This window comes from Delphinapterus leucas, chromosome 5 (assembly GCF_059928025.1).
Source record: "Delphinapterus leucas isolate spDelLeu-1000000601 "Yukka" chromosome 5, BTC_Dleu_Yukka2, whole genome shotgun sequence".
NCBI lineage: Eukaryota > Metazoa > Chordata > Mammalia > Artiodactyla > Monodontidae > Delphinapterus > Delphinapterus leucas.
Genome location: NC_143133.1, coordinates 117,461,448 through 117,468,438, shown reverse-complemented (window position 1 = coordinate 117,468,438; position 6,991 = coordinate 117,461,448). Strand labels below are relative to the sequence as shown.

At 40.1% G+C, this 6,991-nt stretch overlaps 1 pseudogene; it reads right to left on the bottom strand.

The window, feature by feature from the left end:
- Nucleotides 1–3,217: 3,217 nt before the first annotated feature.
- LOC149749227 (60S ribosome subunit biogenesis protein NIP7 homolog pseudogene) lies at nt 3,218–4,977 on the bottom strand (annotated as a pseudogene).
- Nucleotides 4,978–6,991: the final 2,014 nt, after the last annotated feature.

Genomic DNA, 6,991 nt, shown 5'->3' with positions numbered 1-6,991 from the left:
ACTGGTCTTCCTGCTACTTGTCTTTTTTCCACTCTTGCAACCATCCTGCTGGGCTTATCGTCTTAAGAACAACAAATATAATTTTGTCATGATCCTGCTTCTAAATATTTGCTGACTCTCCCTTTCCTACAGGATTAAATCCAAATTTAACCAGAAGGGCCATTCAAGACCTTTCCCAATATGACCCCAACCTACTTCTCTAGCTTCAATCTCTGATATGCCTCACTACACCCTCAAATGAATTTCTCTTTATCTCCCAAATTGACCATGCCCTTCCTGTTTTTTATGTGTTATGCCCTCTGCGTGAAATGTCTGGCCTTCCCCTACTCTACCTCTACCCCAACCTGGAAAACTTCTATTTTTTTCATTAGAAAATAATAATAATAATAGATCAAATGGCACCTGGCTAGAAAGGTTTCCTTGAGTTTCTCCGGGTCTAACCTACCCCACATTTGACTAGCCCAGACTCCTAATTCCAAGAGTCTAGGAGGCATCCTACTAGAAGTAAGCTCCTTGCAACAGACAGGAACTCTAACTGGCTGGCCACTGTATCCCCAGCATCTAACATTTTGCCCAGCATTGAATATTGTTCAACTTATATATTTTAATGAATGAATCTCTTACCTTCAGCCTTTAGAGCACAGAGACCAAAAAAACAGGGCTGAGACAAAGTATTGCAGGGAGGAGGAATATCAAGACAAAAGACAAATATCCAAGTCAGTCATGAAAGCAAAAAATCTAGGCAGAGGGAAAAACCAGGTTTGAAGTCTATCAAAGTGACATCCTAGTAGGCCAGATAAGAGGGAAGGTTCAAAGGCTCAGGTGTGGACAGAGATGGAGTGGTTATAGGTGCTAATCCAGTGTGAACACCCAGGCAGGTAGATCTTCTCCCTCTGAGATCACATGGTTCATTTACAAGTAATGTCTTATGTTGCAATTTATCTGTTCACGTGCCTGAAACACCCACCAGCCTGTGTGTTCTTTGAAGGCAGCCACCCTACCTTATTTATTGTGTGTGTGGTATGCGGGCCTCTCACTGTTGTGGCCTCTCCCGCTGCGGGCTCCGGACGCGCAGGCTCAGCGGCCATGGCTCACGGGCCCAGCCGCTCCGCAGCACGTGGGATCTTCCCGGACCAGGGCACAAACCCGTGTCCCCTGCATCGGCAGGCGGACTCTCAACCACTGCGCCACCAGGGAAGCCCCACCCTACCTTAATCATTGTTATATCTGGGCACCTAGTACCAGGGCCACCACTTAGTCATGGTTTTACTATAAATTTTTGCTGCACTATAAAACCTTAGGTATAATAAATGACTGTGCAGGGCCTGAGTTTCACTGTTGGAACCACTAATGAAGGGAGACTTGGAGATGGAAAATCCAATAGTATTATTGTGTTGGGTGAGATCATGAAGTCACACATGACACCTGAGAAGCTTGCTTTTCTCAGCTCTATTTTTAGGGCAATGACCCTAAACTTTGTGACCCAGGCCTATTTCTACCTCACTCTCAGGAAAGTTTGCACCTTTAGAAGAGCTGATTAACAGCTTAAGCTAAATAAAGTATCTAATAAAGAATTCTTGCCATGATTTAGTCAAGGTCTTCTCCGACAGGCTGACCTTGACACTTATAATCTCTATTGCAGTCTATTGGTCTTGCCTGGTTAGACTCAGAATACAGTCAGGCCTATTTTTAAAACAGCAACTTTTAAAGGAGCAAAACAAATGATCAGCCTATTAGTTTTTCCATATTCTACTTTGATATAATGCGAATATGAGCTTCTTAGATAAATATTTCACAGGATAACTCTTTGGGAGTGGCCACAAATTCTGTACCCATCATCCCATCAAGAGGTAAGCACATATGCCCATCCCCTGGATCTCATTGGGCTTGTGACTCTGTCCACCAATAGGGTACAGAAGAGGCAATACCATATGATTTCTTTCTCTTTTTTTTTTTGGTAACTGAAAAATGCTTTATTTTTAGAGATGTCATCTTTGGAATTTAAAATAAGCAGTACATTCACTAAAGAAATTGTTTTACAATACAGGTAGTTTAAAAATTTTTTGTCTGTGATATGTTTTTTATTAAAAAATATTTTAATAATTCTAAAAAATAATTTTGGAAGGCATGGGGAAAAGATGGAGGAGCTGAATTATTTCAGGATCTCTGATTAGTGCTTTTTGTCCAGACCAGTCAGATAAGTAAAGATTTATAAGAATATAAAAAAAAATATATATATAATATATAAAACTGAATCACTTTGCTCTACACCTGAAACTTACACAGTATTGTAAATCAACTGCACTTCAATTTAAATTCTTTTAATTAAAAAAACAAAAGATTTGTAAGAGAAATTATGTTTTAGGAAATCAAGATGATAAAAATAACATTCAGCCCGGGATTATACCATTCAAGAAAAAGAAAGATTGAGAAAACCGCTTGTAAAAGTCAAGATGATCTAATCAAATTCTATTCATATGATCCTACTCTTAGTAGCAGAAATACTTAGTATAATCATTATAAAAATAATTCTTACCACTTATTCAACACTTATCATTTGCCAGGCACAGTGCTAGGTGCTTTAAAGTCATGATTTCTAATTCTAAAAACTTTTCTTAGGAAGACGGTTAAGCTGTTTTTTTAAACAGAAGAAGGAAATGAAAATTATTAAAGTTTAATGACTCACCTAGGGCCATACAGCTGGTAGATGTGAGAACTGGTGTTTGAATCCAAGTTTTTCTTCCACACCCACAGCACCTACCATATAGAAAATCAGCAGAATAAACTTATCTTACTATTTTATCCAAATTTCATTTGTAAAATCCCAGACATGGCCTACTACTCTGATATGGCAATATCTATCTTTCATAGTATTAATAAATAATTAAGAAAATCCATTATGTTCTTATCATGTGTTTGGAAAACAGTGTGATCACAGACAACAATAATAAGATATTCTTTTTCTCCATTCCAACAATTTAGACTGTTACTCAAAACAAGAAGCCCTCTGATTCAAATATAAAACACAGTATTCTATTTAGCCACAATCACAACGATCTGAAACTCCATTTTTGAGCCATTTCTGCATTATAAGAATGTAGCCTACATTTCTCCATAATAGAGAGAATATTAAACTAAGAAGTCCCTGAAGAGGTCACAGTGTTGACAAAATGCAACATGACAGTGGAGCCTACACAGACAAAGGAAACAAAGCTAGGCCCTTCCACACAGCCCTAAGTCCTCGTGATGACTTTGTTTTAAATCAATGTCTCTTCGTGCCACACATATTCCCCAGTGCTTACTTGACGAAATACCGCAATCGCCATGGGGTCTACTTTCCTGAAGTCTTGTGTAGACTTTGCTGCCACCCCAAAGCCCAAAGGGATGTCTGTCATGGAGTACACCATGTCTCCCTGGTACTGAGAAGTATTTTCAATGATTCGACCTAGTCCAGATTTCAGCACATGGTTAGCATACACGAAGGGCTGCTCTGCTCCAGGCTTTATCCACACTTTATACTTGGCATAGGGTTTTAGGTAATCCAGAGCTGTGATGTACAACCAAAACTTGTGGGTCTGAGTGAATTTTCCGAAGCACGTTCCCCAAGACAGCTGCTTGTCACCGATGATATTGGCAGTCAACTTAAAGATCTTCTCACTCACGTAATACAGCCGGTCGTTGTGCAGCCTGAAACAGCAGGTGTCATCGGGCTTGTCGACCAGCAGCTGAAGATTTTGCTATCATCTCAAACATTACACGGGTCTCCTCTTCAGTCAGAGGCCGCATTTCCCAGCTCGGTTGGAACACAGGGACCTCATGCCTCAGTCACCGGAAACAGAAGGTCAGCCCCCAGCCGCTTCTTGGCAACTTCAAACCCTGCCTCTCTAGCCGTTTTCCAGTCGTTCCCCACGCTAACACTCTGTAGCCTGGAGGACCATCGCGGAAAGAAAGCCAGCCTAGCGAGAACCATAGAGACCGGAAGTGCACCCAGGATGCTTCCCATCCGAGATTCGGAGCTGGTTCCCTGGGTGAGGAGGAGGGGAAGAGATGCTATTGCTGAGAAGATGGCGGCGAGGGCCACAGCCGCGTCTCAGCTACGGCCTCAGCCACAGTGACGGCCACCACCGCTGCTCTTGGGGAGGTAGAGGATGAAGGGCTCCTGGCGTCGCTGTTCCAAGACCGCTTCCCAGAGGCCCAGTGGCGGGAGCAGCCCGACGTGGGCCGCTACCTCAGGGAGTTGAGCTGCTTGGGGCTGCAACGCGAGCTGGAGCACCTGGCCAAGGAGCGAGCGCAGCTTGCCATGTGATTTCTAAGTTGAGGTCATAAAGAGCCGTGGAGCTTCTGCTCTGCTCATCCTTGAAACCACCTGAGCCACCACAGAAGTCTGACTACCCTGAGACCACCGTGCCGTAGCGGCACACGCAGACACAACACCAGCAATCTCAACTGAGCCGGTTCTTCAGCCATCTCCACCTAGGAGAGATGTGTGCAGAAGCTGTCCTAGAATTACATCTCCAGCCCCAGTCAGTTAAGTCATCCGCAGCCATCTGAGTCATACTAGCTGAGCTCCCAGAGCCATCTGTGTTGCGCTCTTTGATGTTTCTTAACACACCTCATTTCATAACCCAAGATGTTACAGCAACCGCTTGGTATCCAGAAGGAAACACAGAGTCCAAGGCCAGATCCGTGGAGAGAATGGAGCAGCTGAATCCAAGACCCATGGAATTTAATATGTACCAGTCAGTTTGTGAATGAACGAGCATGTAGAAATGTGCGAAAAGATATACACCAGGTTGGTGGCAGGGAGAGGAGGTGAGAAAAAAATATTAATCGCTCATTTTTTCTTTGTTTATCTTTATTCTATTTCACTCACTAAACTCATATTATTTTTGCAATTTTTGAAGAGAAGTTAAAGGGAAAATGTTATTTTTTTAAAGCCTTAGAACATGCCAACTTTCTTTTTCCTTCCTCCATACCCCCAGCCTCCCACGGTGATGTCTGTTGATCTACTCCTAGATTTCTCTATGCTATATAGCACATGAGTTAAATTAGAAATGTTAATAAAGGAGGTGTGAGGTCATTGGTAGAGAAAAGGAGCCATTTTGTGTGACCGAGTATGATATATACACAAGTTCAGTCACGGAGAGCACCTCTAAAACGTAAAGTTTTGGTGCATGGTAGTAAGTGGAAATTCAGAAGGCCTCTGAGTACTTATTTTAATTATCCACCTTTCTTGGCAGTTGTGTGGAAAATTGTGACATTTACAGTTTGTTAACTCGTAGACAAATACCCAGTTAACAGCAGTCTTATTAAGACTGTTAGAAATTGAAAGAAACCAAGCTCAATATTATAACCTGAGTATAGTTCCCCTTGGGGGTGGGGGGGACTAAAAAGAGAAATATTCTGTGGTAGTACTGGGCTCAGTACACAATATTCCTAACATGTAATAGAATGAGTTCATTTAAGGTCAATTATCTGTAAACTCAAATTCATATTTCTGGCAGATGTCCTACAAGGTTTAACTGGTTTATGTCCAACAATTCTAAACAGCATGTCAATCATTTTTATTAGTATGGGGTACATTTCACAAGTCATTTTCCCCAGAAGGATCACTAGAAAGCTGTCAAACTTAGACATTTCACAAATGGATTTCTGAAATTTTTCTATGGGTAATTCTTCTTTGAAAATTTTCCAGGCTAAAATTGTCCAAGCCGTGGTCTAGAGCGTAGAACTTTGGAACTTTGTTTATTGATTTGCCCTTATCCTGGAGCAGACTCAGAATTGTTTTCTGAGAAAAATCTTCATACTGTCTACAGTCATCCCCGACCTCCTCTATTCAGAGGTAGACCAATTCCAACTCAAGACAAAGTCTAAGTTAGGCATCTTAATTTTCATCAGGTGACATTCACTTGTATGTCTTTGCTCAGTTGATTTTTAAAATATATACTTTTTGAAGTATATGAGTTTTAAAAATACATGTATTTCAATTAGTAAAACCAAATAATTATTCCAAAACATTTGTCAAATAATCAGTTGTCCATCACTGGCCAACTTTTATCGAAAGTCAAAGTGCAAGATAAGTGAAGTAAGTCAGAAAGAGAAAGACAAATACCATGTGATATCACTTATATGTGAATCTAAAATATGACACAAATGAACTTATTTACAAAGCAGAAACAGACTCACAGACAAAGAGAACAGACTTCTGGTTGCCAAGGGGGAGGGCGGTGGGGAGGGATGGACTGGGGGTTTGGGGTTAGTAGATGCAAATTATTACATATAGAATGGATGGACAAGAGAGTCCTACTGTATAGCACAGGAAACTGTATTCAACATCATGGGATAAACCATAATGGAAAAGAATATAAATATATATATATATATACACACACACACACACACACACACATATATATGAATAACTGAGTCTCTTTGCTCTACATCAGAAATTAACACAACATTGTAAATCAACTATACTTCAATTTTTGAAAAAGTCAAAGTGCAAGAAATAATATTCATGAAGGACTAATTAAAGGGCATAAAGTTCACCCAGCCTAATAAATAGTTTTGATATTTATGCCTGGACCAATCTAGACATTAAGAAAGCTTATTTCATAGTTCTGTTTTTTTGTACTACCTACTTACAGAGAATTGCATTTACTGCATTGTGCTTTGGCCTTAGGCTCTCAATTTACATTGAAGGATACTATAGGCAACAGCTATACAAAACTAGTTGTTTTGATCTTAAGAATATTGTTGATAATATTTCCACTCTATGACTCTGTGTCCTATTCTTAAGGATGCCATGTCCTACTCTTAAGCATCCAAAATACTAAATTTGAGGAGAAAATTTTCTAAAATTTCATAACCAGAAAAATGTTAGCTTATTTAGTTTTATCTACATTTATTAATATTTTTGTTACTATTACTATGCTACTATTATTATTACTGATATTGTTAAGACAGTACTTCTTTTTATGTGATAATATTG